General features: G+C 47.1%; 1 protein-coding gene across 1 annotated transcript in view; it reads left to right on the plus strand.

Annotated features, from left to right (window-relative positions):
• RAP1GAP2 (RAP1 GTPase activating protein 2) overlaps positions 1-14227 on the plus strand; it is a 1533685-nt gene that overhangs the window by 95971 nt on the left and 1423487 nt on the right. The window lies entirely within an intron of this gene.

Below are 14227 nucleotides of genomic sequence, written 5' to 3' on the forward strand. Positions count from 1 at the left end.
CAGGACCTGCACCCCGGGAGCATAATTAAACGACATGCGGGAAGCCGCACTTTGTTTTCACGTTTTTCCCTTGTGACGTCAGTTCAAATGCGGGACAAAAGGGGGTGGTGATGGACGGAGCATCTGAATCAATCAAACACTCACACCCAGTCAAAAGATCTGGGTTTAATCCATCACTGTTCTTTAGCCCACTCTGCCACCCCAGTTCAGACATGGCTATATGCAAATCAAACTGACCCTGTGCCTCATGGGAACAGTCCAGCCCGAACTGCCAAGCCATGTCTTTCCTGGACCGGAAACAAGCTTCTGAGGACCGGTTTCTGGCATTCCAGCCATCTTCAGCCCGGCTTGCTTGAATCCAGTGGCAAAGTAAGCAAGGGACTCACGTCTGAGCATACCCTGCCACACTTATGGCGGCCAAAAGCGGTACAAAAGGGGGTGGTGATGGACGGAGCATCTGAATCAATCAAACACTCACACCCAGTCAAAAGATCTGGGTTTAATCCATCACCGTTCTTTAGCCCACTCTGCCACCCCAGTTCAGACATGGTTATATGCAACTCAGTATGAGCCTGTGCCTCATGGGAACAGTCCAGCCCGAACTGCTAAGCCATGTCTTCCCTGGACCGGAAACAAGCTTCCGAGGACCGGTTTCTTGCATTCCAGCCGTCTTCAGCCCGGCTTGCTTGAATCCAGTGGCAAAGTGAGCAAGGGACTCACGTCTGAGCATACCCTGCCACACTTATGGCTACCAAAAGCGGCACAAAAGGGGGTGGTGATGGACGGAGCATCAGAATCAATCAAACACTAACACCCAGTCAAAAGATCTGGGTTTAATCCATCACCGTTCTTTAGCCCACTCTGCCACCCCAGTTCAGACATGGCTATATGCAACTCAGTCTGAGCCTGTGCCTCATGGGAACAGTCCAGCCCGAACTGCCAAGTCATGTCTTCCCTGGACCGGAAACAAGCTTCCGAGGACCGGTTTCTTGCATTCCAGCCGTCTTCAGCCCGGCTTGCTTGAATCCAGTGGCAAAGTGAGCAAGGGACTCACGTCTGAGCATACCCTGCCACACTTATGGCTACCAAAAGCGGCACAAAAGGGGGTGGTGATGGACGGAGCATCTGAATCAATCAAACACTCACACCCAGTCAAAAGATCTGGGTTTAATCCATCACCGTTCTTTAGCCCACTCTGCCACCCCAGTTCAGACATGGCTATATGCAAATCAGTCTAACCCTGTGCCTCATGGGAACAGTCCAGCCCGAACTGCCAAGCCATGTCTTCCCTGGACCAGAAACAAGCTTCCGAGGACCGGTTTCTGGCATTCCAGCTGTCTTCAGCCCGGCTTGCTTGAATCCAGTGGCAAAGTGAACAAGGGACTCACGTCTGAGCGTACCCATTCTCTAGAACCTCATCAACCTGATTTAGAATTTGTTTGTTTTTTTCCGGCCATTTAAAATTTTTCCTTCTGTTTTATTGTAGTTGCCAGGTCATCTGCTGTGGCGCCTCACAAGATTTTTCTCTTCCCCTACGGGTTTCTTTTTTAAATGTATTTAATACTTGCGCTCAATCATGTCGGAGGATGGTGATGAAGTTAAAATGTTGCCCCCCCCTGGAAACATTTCTGCGGACGCCCATGGCAGAAAGGGGACAAACATCTCATTAAGGCACACAGAGCTGAGTGACTTCAATTTGGCATTAAGGAGTCTGCTGGGCCCCAGCCAAGGGCACTTTGCCCTTGTTGCTTCCCATGAAATCTTTCATCTTCTTCCAGTTGAGGTTTCTATACAAATAAGTGCAGGCGCAACAAATAGCTAAGAGCCTCGGATGCCAATAAAAACAACAGCATAGAGGCAAACACTAATGACATTTAAAACCTTTGTCATTAAATCAAAGGTGTGAATGCTCCCAGATTTGCAGGCAAGGCCGCGGGTGTGTGCTTAGTGTTTTGTCAGCACAGAAATGGAGAGTGCGAAGAGGACAAGTGATAGGATTTAAAAATAACTAATAGTAGGAAGAGGGAGGGTGTTATGTTTAAAAACAACAGAGAGCAGGAGGAGGGCAGGGGTGAAGGAGAGAGACTGCAGACACATGCACTCTTGAAGAGTGCATGACACATGCACTCTTGAAGAGTGCATGTGCAAAAGTAAACAAGCATTGGCATAGCCATTAGGTCTCGCCTTCGGGACATTATAAGTGTTTAGCCATGCAACAGTCGATGTTGCACCAAGGATATTGTGCTGCAAAATTAAATACTTATAAGGTCCCAAAGGCGAGACCTATTGGCTATGCCAATGCTTATTAAACTTGGTAACTGACTGGGTATTGGTTGCACCCCATTAGTACCAACCTAACACCCAAATTTAGCAATAAGCAATAGAAAGTCGATCATCCCAACTTTACAAAGGGACCAGCCTGCCTGAACAGCAGACTTCTACACCACGACCCGCCAGCTCTGCTCCACCAGCCTCGCCCTCGCCGTTGTTCCCCGCATCCAACGAACAACGTCCGGCATCAGATCCTTCTCCTACCTCACCGCCTAGACCTGGAACACCCTCCCTACCCACCTACGTCAGACCCAAGACCTACTCGCCTTCAGAAGACTCCTCAAGACCTGGCTCTTCGGGCAGTAGCGGCACCCCCGTCCCCAGAGCCTTGAGACCCCCACGGGTGAGTAGCGCGCTTTACAAGTGTTCTGATTGATTGATTGATTGATTGATTGATTGATGGGTTGACTGGATTGGCCCCAAAAATTCTCAAAGAGTTGTTACTGATGGTAGTGAGGAAGGATGTTCGGAGATTTTGCTCAGTGCTGGTAGTGGATCTGAGACCATGAGTCAGCCTTCACTGGAAAAGAAGCAGGCTGCCCAGTTGAAAGGCTTTGCTTGATAATTGTGTTTTTTTTCTCTGTACATTATAATAGTTGTCTTATGATTTGGTGTTCTTTGCAACATGGTCCATACATTTTATGATGTGGCTCAGTTTGTTTTGGTGTGTGCTTGTTTAGAGATAAGTTTGTCCATCTTCCCTTTTACCATTATAAGGTTTTGAAAAAAAGGGGAAGATTATTTGTGTTACATAGTTGATTTGGTGTTACTTATGTCTGCTTTCACTGTTTTCATTTGTATTGGGGTGTTGTTTTGAGCTGTGTTTACCTTTGGAATGTTGCTCTGTTTTGAATTGAATGTTATCTGTATAGTTGGAGATAGCTCACAAGATGAATGGTTGTGAAGATGTATTTTCACTAGTCTGCATTAGTCACAATAAAGACATTTATTTCTTCATTTGTCAAGCAGTGCCCTTGTAACAAGGTCCTTGGCCATTTGAGTGTGTAATATCATTAGTGTCAATAGCATGAGCCCCACATTTGGTGGTCAGCCCCGCTGGCTGGCTCGTGAAATCTGATGTTATCTCTCCACGTCATTTTTCAACGATCTCTGTAGCTGACAGAGACCTGCCCTTTTAATGCAGCTGAAAGCACCGGAAAGTCTGATTTCGGGATGTGCTGTCTACTCCCTCTCTTTGGTCTCTTGTTCATGCTTGATCAGGCTTGCATTACTTTGCAGGGGATGTTGTAATGGAGAGTGGTCCATCTGGCAAGCTTTTTTGTGTCCATAGAGAGTGGCTTTGTGTGAAGCTACTGTGTGGCTGTGCATAGCCAGGTCAGACTGGTCTCAGAACAACCTCACAGACTTATGCAATCAGGGACAAACTGAGCAGTGCTGAATTGAAATGAACAAGAATGAATCCACCAAGTGCCTAATTTGTGCAGGGGGTTGCAGGTGGTGAGCAGTGGCCCTCATTTGTGGGGACCAATAACGTTTTTTATCCTTAGACTTTGACCCATGGCAAGAAGGGAGCAAGCCAGAAAAGTGAGAAAGAAGGATGAAGAGAAAGGGAGACAAAGGGAGAAAGCAGGAAGTACATGAGCAGTAGCGGCTGCTACCAAATGGGGGTGGTGAGGCGTGCGGTGGGTGCCTCTTCTTCCTCCGTCCTCTTTCCATAGGAAGCACACACCCTCCCAGAATCTCCTGACCAATCAAAACACTTTAATTGAAAACACTTTTATTTCAACAGATACACCCTATGGCTCAACACATCAAAAATAACCAAACAGAAACTATTAAAACAGCTCAAATGCATGATGCGAACAACGAACATAAAATGAAGGATGTATGTCGTTACAACGCATACTTTTACAACGCATACCTTTACAACGCATTTTTTACACCGCAACATCCATTACAACGCATTCCATTACAACGCATGCCATTACAACGAATTCTTTGAAACTACCTTTACAACGCATTCCACTACAACGCATACTACATTTACAACGCATACCATTACAATGCATACCATTACATTGCATGGTTGGTAAGTATTGGATAGTGTAGGGGTAAAAATTACTATTCTAACTTCAGGGGGTGCAACAGTAGGGTAAGTGTTGGATAGTGTAGGGGTAAAAATTACTATTTTAACTCCAGGGGGTGCAACAGTAGGGTAAGCATTGGATAGTGTAGGGGTAAAAATTACTATTCTAGTTCCAGGGGGTGCAACAGTAGGGTAAGCGTTGAATAGTGTAGGTATGCGTTGTAATGGTATGCGTTGTAATGATTGCGTTGTAATAACATGTGTTGTAGTGGTATGCGTTGTAGTGACATGCGTTGTAATGGTTACATTGTAATGGCATGCGTTGTAATGGATGTTGCGTTGTAAAAGTTTTGTTGTAAAGGTAGTGCGTTGTAAAAGTTGCGTTGTAAGTGTTGTTACCCTAAAATGAACATTTCTACCCTGGTTAAAATGTCATCTAAAGAACCTAACACCCTAAAACCATCTTTTATGCACTATGCTAGGAGAGTATGGAGAGTAGAACTAATTGCAACAAGATTTTCTTAGGGAGGGTGAGCACAATGCATACTTTATTTACTGTACAATGCTGTCATTATCAGGAGTCCAAGAGGCTGTATTCCCTGTGAAAGGCAAGCATGTGTCGCAGCAGCTCTTCCCAGACTCTGGATCGACATTGACTCTCAGTAAAAAAGTGCGATATTGCAGCATCGCTGACACGCACGATCTTCCTCTGGCAGTATCTTGCTCGTGATATTTTTCGGCAAGGGACCTCTCCTGACAAGTTGTTAGTTGGCAGTCCTTTTGTACTATGTCTCATCTAAGATGAAATTTCCAACATCACCTTAGGAATGTTTAATATCACCAATGAGCATTAAGAGATTAGTCTTGGATACATTCCTTTAAACATATAAGGTAAAAGTATGACAATTCAGACAAATTATTTTGGCTGCTGTTTTTGTTCGATCTTGAAATTGAGATAACAAGGCACTTGTTCCAGCCTGATGTCACTCCAGATGTCTTGTTGATGTATATATCTAAATGACTTAATACATACACAATTGTTGGAGAGATAAGGACAGATGAAATATGCACCAAAGGCAGACATGTTGATGATTTTGCAACAATACAGAAAATTAAGTCACGGCCTACTTAAAATGGCGTTGGACCTTATATCCGTACGGCACACCCTCATATAGTTTTAGCAATTAAACAAGACACAAAGGTCCCAGTGTCAAACTCGATTAGGTTTCCTATTGAAATTGGTGACTTTTGTTATGTTTTAGTATCATATTCAGTGTTTCACCATTTTGTATTCAAGTGTATTCTGGTCCACTGCTCCCTCCCAAGTCAGTTGTGTGGAAATGACACATAACCTTTGAGGACTGTGACAAATTGAATTTTGAGAGTCCCAGGGCAATCAGAAGTTATGGGTATTTTGATTGTTGTGTCCTAGGGCCCCAGTGGGGCTGGAACAATTTTTAGAGGGGTTGAAGGTACTGACATTATTGTTACATCACTGAAGTCAAAACTCCAATGGCCTCACAAAAGAACAAATGTATCACACTCATTTAGCAGGAGAGAGGTGTAGTATGTAGCGGGGGAGCATTTTGCATCACACTCTTAACACCACATTTCCCGTTGAAATTGCCACTAATTTTGAACAGACATGCAGTGTTACTGATAAAACTATATAGTGTACAAACAATAATATATTGAGATCGGGTTTCAGGGAATATTTGTCCTTCGCACAACACACAAGCAAACTGTCTTGCTTTGTTTTGATCCTATCAAATCTTTTCTTCCATCATAATTGTACTTTCCAAACTGCTGATATATTTTGAAATATTTGTACTGTCATTTACCGTAATTATAATTATATTATGCTAGAAAACAATTGATATCCTACAGCCTTTTCTTCACACTCCTTGTACCCCAACAAGATTGTCATATAGTTCAAATTGCAAAATCCTCTCACTTTGCAGTCAGAGAAAGAAAACACCAATCTGCTTATGTCAGAACCCTTTTCAAAGAGTACAGGGACAAGAGGGAGCTATGGGCCCAACCATGGGGGTTGAGGACTTTTACTCCGGAGGTCCCGGGACTCAACCTACTATGGGTCCTAAGCAACTTGGCCAAATACCCCTTCAGCACTTGACCATCAGTGGTAGCACTGGTCGAGCAGTACAAGGCTTCTCGGGGGTGAAGTAGATACAGTAGACAGTGGACGCAGGCTCAAAACTCAAAGTACTTTAAAAAGCAGCAATAAATGATTGTGCAGTCAAAAACTTTCTTTTATGACGTAATTATATATGAATACAACGTGAAATACAGCATACACAAACAATTCACACAGCCCCCTGAGTTCATGGATCTAGTAATCAGAAGACAGGTCCCTGAGGCTCCCTTCCCTCATATTAGTTGTAGTGGTCATTGCCCATTCTCTATAGGCAACATTCAAGTTAGGCCCCTCTTGTGGTCTGACTCTCAGGAGCCCCACTTCGACTCTGATAAAAGTCAAAAGTGTTCCAGTGCCCAAAGCTCTAAGTAGCAGGACAAGTTCCCCTTGGGCCTTCCTGCCCTGTGATCAGTCTTACCTCCTCCTGAAAGAAAGGCGTGACCAGAATCTCCACTGGGAGTGTCAGCAGCTGCTGCTGGTGAGTAGCACATGTGATCTGGTGAGACGGCGAGTTCCTCTGATCCCTTCCTCAGATTGGAGATAGCTTGTCCAGTTCTGATCCTCACTCGGGGTTTGGGCCCACACTGTCACCACAGTAGACTCTCCTCAGAACGATGACTTGAACCAGACAACGGCCCTTGTCCTTTCCAGTGGCCCCACCTGTCTTATGGAGTCACGCCCGTACTCCACATGGGCGATGACCAATTGCATGGCAGTAATCTTCAAGGCGGCTCCTTCTGGCATACAAGGTCACCAAGTTCAGTCTGCACATGGGCTACGGGTTGATCTGCACTGCAGTGATTCTGACCATGGCTAACATCGATGCTACCCCCCCCCCCGGCATACGGGGTCATTGACTTGAACCTGCACAAGGGTGATGACCCCATCAGTGCAGCAGCCATCTCCTCACACTTCCCTACTGGGATCCCCTTGCTGCGATTCCCCACAAGACCTCACTCCCTCCAGCACTCTTCTCCTTCTCACAGGGTGCACTGGTCTTCCCAAGCAGGCAGACACTGGTGCTCAAGGTCTTGCAGAGTTTCTCCTCCTTGCACAACCTTACTGGCTGCTAGATAGTTGACCATTTTGTAGTATAGTTCCAATAGTACACTTTCATGCAGGACCTACGCTGTTTACGGATAACATATACTGTGAGCTTGGTGGCAAACTGAGTCTGTATATCCCCACCGAATATGTCAGCCTATGTTTTCACATTAGCCAGCTCGCAGTGCTACTAGAACCTCCTGTTATCAGAGAGATTAGTTTGTGCAACTTCAGAACATAATACCTTAGACTTGTTGAAACAATATACTACTTTTCACCCAGTCACTTGTGCTTGCTTGTTTTGCTCTCAGAGAGATACATAGTAGAAACTGTTGAGTGTGTTTACAATAAGAATGTATTGTACCGTAGTTCTTCTCATGCAAAATAAGTGTGCTTCTACAACTGTAATACAGTAGCAGAGATATAGAACCAGCAGTACAGTGAATAGAAAGAAATAATATTGTTCTACCATTTTGCAATAGTCATGAACACATACATGAGTATGAAATGCATTTATAAAATAAAGTGCATACTCCTAAGATGCCTGTCTACATGTACTTAAGTGTACCTAGTATCTGAGTAGGTGCGAAAGAGCCTAAGTCTAAGAGCCAAGTATCACACTAGGATTTAGTCGAACGCCCATACCTGAATAGTGAGAGTGTGGGACCTCGTTGTGGACTTGAGCTGGACACCCAGCAAGGGATTATCAGACCACTGTCAGCTGGAGTGATACCATGTCGGAGCCACAGCGTCTCTGGTCAGTGTGTCAGCCTTGAAGTCTTGGTTCCCTCCTGCTTACTGATAGCAAGAGGTGCTGTAGTTATACAGTCTATGTGCGTATGTTTCCCATTGTTCAGTATGAGGATGATGTTGGGGATTAAACCTTGTGCGTCGATGGGAGAGGTGAAGGGGACCTCCTGTAGAGTGTATTCATAAATTATTCATATGTGCTAAGGATGACATCTTAGCAATATCGATTGGGATAACCCCACTCTCAGCATGGAACTAGGTGAAAGGTTTAGTCCATTAAAGGCTACAGTCCTTATAAGGCATTATGTCTATACGAGGCAGTCTGTCCTTATTTGGAGTTATGTCCTTGTTCATATGAAATGATGGGGAGACAATGTAGGGAAAGTGTACGATGTTCCCTAGACCTATATCAGGGTACCGATATGAAATATAACAATTTTGGGGGTCTTTAGCTGACCATCTTATAGTCGATTTCCAGACACCAAAATTGATTTAGGATTTGAGTCTTTGAAGTTTGAATTGGGGGTCTGTCTGCTTCCTTTTAAAGTGCTCTCTCCTCGGGAAAGCAGTCTGTCACAGCAGGAGTGACTCCAAATCTGATAGCCCCACAAACAGGCCATGGGAGGTACTGGAGATGCCCAAGCTTCTTTCCTGTGACCGCTCTCTGAATACAAGTATCTCTGAATTGAAGTATACTATAGAACCTATAGAACCAGGCAGGCACACTGAGTAAAACAGCTTCCTCCATTGTGTGTCCCACCAAGCACAGGAATTAAGCAATCCACAAACCTGTCTGGGGTGGATTCCTCTACCTCCTCATGGTCCTCCATCAGCCCTGGGTCTGCCAAAATGGAACGACTCCTACGTGGTGTACTCTGCAGAATGCAGGAAAGGAAGCAATTCAGTTTGTTATTTAACCCTCACACACCCTATTCACCCCGACTCCTAAAGGTCAGGGTGGGCTTGGCCATATTTCAGGGAGCGCTTAAGAGATGTAGGCCAGGGTCCAGCCCACCCTGACCTTTAGGAGTTGGGGTGAACCTGATGATGAAGCATGGCACCAATAGGGTGTGTGAGGGTTGAATAACAAAAAGGAATTGCTTTGTTTTGAGCTTTATGGTTCTGGATACTTTATGGTTGTCACAGTTTAACTGGGAGGGTGTATCCACTTCCTCTAAATACCTCTCTCATCCATTGGTGCTGGTGGAGCACGCTCCGCCGCCACTTGTGGTTAGCAGTCTGCCAAAATGGAACCCAGAACCTTCCATGTGCTGTACCATTCACACCCAGCACATGCATACAACATGTTTGTGTTGCACAGTGCTTTATACTAACTTGATGTAGGCCAGTTGAACTTGTGAAGAAATACAGGTGCAGTGGGATTTTGAATGTACGTTTTGTTGGTTGTTTCCCACTTATCCCTGGCTCTGCCGGTGGCATTAAAAAATATGCAGTTATTTCTAAAGTTAGAAACCACAGCATACCACTCAACACCCTTGAAACCTCTGCAGTAATACTGTTAATCACCACAGAGTATGTAAGGGCACCGAGTGATATGCCTTGGATTCTCAACTTTAGAAACCACTGCATATACTACTCGGTGCCTTGGCATGCTCTGCAGTGAGTAAAAGTCTTAGTCACTGCAGAGTATGAAAGAGGCAGGCGCACTGAGTAAAACAGCTTACTCAATTCATCCCTTCAGGGGTGTTGAGAACCCCCCACTTTAGCAGCTACAGTGGGGGTCGGGTTTTTTATCGGCCTCTTCTGTCTGCAACTCGGCAGACAAAAACTTATCATCAACGCTGGAGTACAGCGCAATAGAAGAGCAAGCAGGTGCAAGGAAAAAAGACAGCCGGGAAAATAAAACTGGGAAAGAAAGAATGAATACTGGAAGAACGGGTGAAAAGAAGGAGGTATCAATTATTGAATAATAATAATAATAATAATAATAATAATAATAGGGGCATTTGTAGAGCGCTGAGTTACGCACACCGGCGTGTCCCCGCGCTAAGATGAGAGAGGCGGAAAGCAGGGTTTTTAGCTGGAGGGCAGGCAGTTATCTAACATAGAGGTAGGTTTTTAATTTAGCTCGGAACCTAGTTTCTGCCGGTTCCAAACGTAGATCCACTGGGAGTTTGTTCCAATGGTTTGCCGCTAAATACCTAAAGGATCTGCCTCCCATGCGGGCTTTCTTCACCTTGGGGATCCTCAGCAGTCCCCCACCCGCAGATCTAAGCGCTCGGGCAGGTACGTAGGATTCAATCAAGCTCTGCAGTGGTCTAGGTGCCCTGCCATTCAGAATCCGATGGCAGGTGCAGAGGGCCTTGTACTCAACTCTGCTCCTCACAGGGAGCCAATGTAGCTTCTGCAGGTCCACCTTCGAGGGCGCCCTTTTGGGCAGCCTAAGGATCAAACGTGCTGCTGCATTTTGCAGCACTTGAAGGCGACCAACACTCTTCCCCGGTGCCCCCAGATAAAGCACCTTCGCATAGTCCAACCTTGCGGTCACTAATGCATGAACCAGGGTTTTACGAGCTTCCATTGGCAGTAATTCAAGGACTTTCCTCAACCTTTTCAGGACCCCAAAACACATGCCCACCACGCGGTTGATTTGGGGCCCAAAAGTGAGACCCTCATCAAACCATACACCAAGGTTTTTTGCCTCCTGGCAAGGGGTGGGGGTCGGTCCTAGACAGGATGGCCACCAAGCCGACGACCAAGCAGACTGGTCTCTCCCCACCACCAGCACCTCTGTCTTGCTGCCGTTGAGTTTCAAACAATTCATGGCCATCCAATCGGCAAGATCTTTCATGCACGATCGGAAGCCATCTGCAGCAAGACAGGGCGCGTGCGACAGGGAGATGACCAGTTGCGTATCATCGGCATAAGATACCATTTGGAGGCCATGACTCTCCACAATGGCGGCCACAGGCGCTACGTACAAATTAAAAAGGGTCGGGCTCAGGGACGAGCCCTGAGGCACGCCCTGGCCCAAAAGAACCCCTTTAGAGTAGCAGTCACCCTGCCTCACTTACTTGGAAGCTTCTTCCTGATAGGAAGGCCTGGATCCACCTCAGCGCGGTATTCGCGATGCCACCTCTGTTCAGACACTGTAGCAAGGTGGAATGTGCTACAGTGTCGAACGCCGCGCTGAGGTCTAACAGGATCAAGGCCATCGTTTGCCCCTCATCTACACCCTGTCTCAGATGTTCTGTTGCCATCAGTAGGGCAGACTCTGTTGAGTGGCGTGGTCTGAAGCCAAACTGCGTAGTGTGGAGCAAGCCCGCCTCTTCCACATATTCCATAATTTGGGTGTTTACCACCTTCTCAGCCACTTTGGACAAAAAAGGCAGGAGTGAGATGGGCCTCAGATTTTCTAACACCTCAAAACTGATATGAGATTTCTTCCGGAGAGGGAGCACAACTGCCTGTTTCCACCCCTTGGGTAGCATACCAGACTCAAAGGAGACATCCAGGACATGCCTTATATAGGGCTCCAGGACCTCCAAACTAACCCCCAGCCGTTTGGGGGACACCGGATCCAAAGGGGAGCCAGATTTTACAGAGAGGCATAACCTGACTAGCTCTTCAGGAGAAGGGGTGATGAAGTTTGTGAGGAGCCCCGGAATCTCCGTGCCCTCTGATGTTATCTCAAACTCAGCCCCTATGAGGGGAGGGTTAGGGAAGGTCGAATAGATTTTTTCAACTTTAGTGGAGAAGTAGTCGGTGATGCGATCGCATGTTTCCGTCGAACAACTCTCCGGGTCTGCAGACGAGTCTATAGCAGTCAAAGACTTGTAAATGCAGAAGAGCTCTTTTGCCGAGTTCTTTGCCCCTAGAATTTTTCCTGCATAGAAGGCCGCCTTCGACTTTTTAATCAGCCTATGATGCAGCCGCCTTTTTTCTAAAAACAGTTCCCTGGCCTGAGTGTCATATGTTACCCTCCATGCCCTTTCAGCTCGCTTACATTCCGCCTTAGTCCGCCGCAGCTCTCCATTAAACCAAGGGGCTGATCTTACCCTACGGCCGCTCGCGGATGTTCGGCAAAGTGGTGCGGTCTGATCTAGCGCCTCTTTAATGCGCCTATTCAGGTTGAAAACAGCCGATTCTATATCCTCTCCTCCTGGCTGACCTTCCCTTGTCAATGCTTCATTAAAATCCTCCTCGGAGAATTTTGCCCACTTCCTCCTCAAATAGTTCAGGGGTGCCTGACTATGTTTTGCGGCCTTAGTGCTATTTATGGAGAATACCACCAAAAAGTGGTCTGTCCAGGGGATCGGCTCAACTATAGAGACCTCAACCCCTCCCCAGTTTGCAAAGACCGGGTCCAAAAGATGGCCTTGACGATGCGTGGGACTTGAGATCTTAAGTTCGAGCTGAAGGGCTTGCATATCCCTGCAGAACTCCTCCACTCCTTTATCCCCTGGGCTATCCAAGTGCAAATTCAAATCTCCCAGTAAGAGGAATTTGTCCCTACGTAACGCTGCATCTGTTATATTCTCTAACAAACTCTCCCTGAACTTATTACCAGACCCCGGGGGTCTATATATAAGAAAGCCTTTAATTGTCATTCCCCCATTAACTTTTATGGTGAAAGCTCCCGCCTCACTATCTGCGACCAAGGTCAACTCCAATAGACAGCCAAGAGTCTTCTTAAAAATAATCGCTATCCCCCCTCCCTTCCCCACTGGTCTGTCCTGCCTAACCATGGAGTAATTCTCTGGCATAGCCTCGATAATATCCGAGTCAGAGAACTGGTCTAGCCAGGTTTCCGTAAGGAACAGAAGGTCAAACTTCCTTTCCATGAGCAGCTCGAATATATCCAGCCTATGCTTCTGCAGTGATCTCACATTGAGAAGACCGCATACTAGCGCGGCTTGCTCCCCAGTACCCTGCAGCGCCGTGATGAAGCGGAACCGACAGTGAGCACATTCCGTATCCTCAATACTCATGCCATGCCTACATGGATAGGTGGATTCCGGACGTAGGCTGAGGAGCTGCTCCCTGTCCCAGTAGATTTTATCATCAGGAGCAGGGGTTATTGCCCTAGCCCGCAGTCGGCCGCGGACGGGCGCAGACGGGCTCGACTTTGGCGACACTTCGGCGCGCCTTCGTCACGCCCGCTGCGCTCATCCGCTGCGCTTCCGGGGGTACATCCTCCTTTTGTATCCCTCAGCCCGTCTGCCTCCCAGCCACTAGACCGCTAACCGGCCCCTCGCGCAGCGGAAGTGACTGTCTCTCACCTCCACGCCCTCCGCTCAACTGTGCTAGCCACTCTGTCGGAACGAGGCGTGGAGGAAGGATGGACGAGACAGCTGCCCCGAGTGCGCCAAGTAAGTCTGGGGAGTGTGGGGGGGGTAGAAGCCTCCGCCGCTAAGGGTATGGCCCCACCAGAGTGTCCGATCAAATGCCCTGCAAAAATAAAATACTGCGGTATCCGGTTTTAAAAGCGCAAGTTTGCACACAATAAACAATTTAAAAATGTCAGCGCGCTGGCCACCCAAGTAGCTATGAGCCCTGCCACAGCCCACTCACCACCACGCGGGCGAAATCTCCAGTGCCTTTTGTATCCCTCAGCCCGTCTGCCTCCCAGCCACTAGACCGCTAACCGGCCCCTCGCGCAGCGGAAGTGACTGTCTCTCACCTCCACGCCCTCCGCTCAACGGTGCTAGCCACCCTGTCGGAACGAGGCGTGGAGGAAGGATGGACGAGACAGCCGCCCCGAGTGCGCCAAGTAAGTCTGGGGAGTGCGGGGGGGGGGGGGTAGAAGCCTCCGCCGCTAAGGGTATGGCCCCACCAGAGTGTCCGATCAAATGCCCTGCAAAAATAAAATACTGCGGTATCCGCTTTTAAAAGCGCAAGTTTGCACACAATAAACAATTTAAAAATGTCAGCGCGCT

This window comes from Lissotriton vulgaris, chromosome 2_1, assembly GCF_964263255.1.
Source record: "Lissotriton vulgaris chromosome 2_1, aLisVul1.2, whole genome shotgun sequence".
In the NCBI taxonomy this organism is placed as follows: Eukaryota; Metazoa; Chordata; class Amphibia; order Caudata; family Salamandridae; genus Lissotriton; species Lissotriton vulgaris.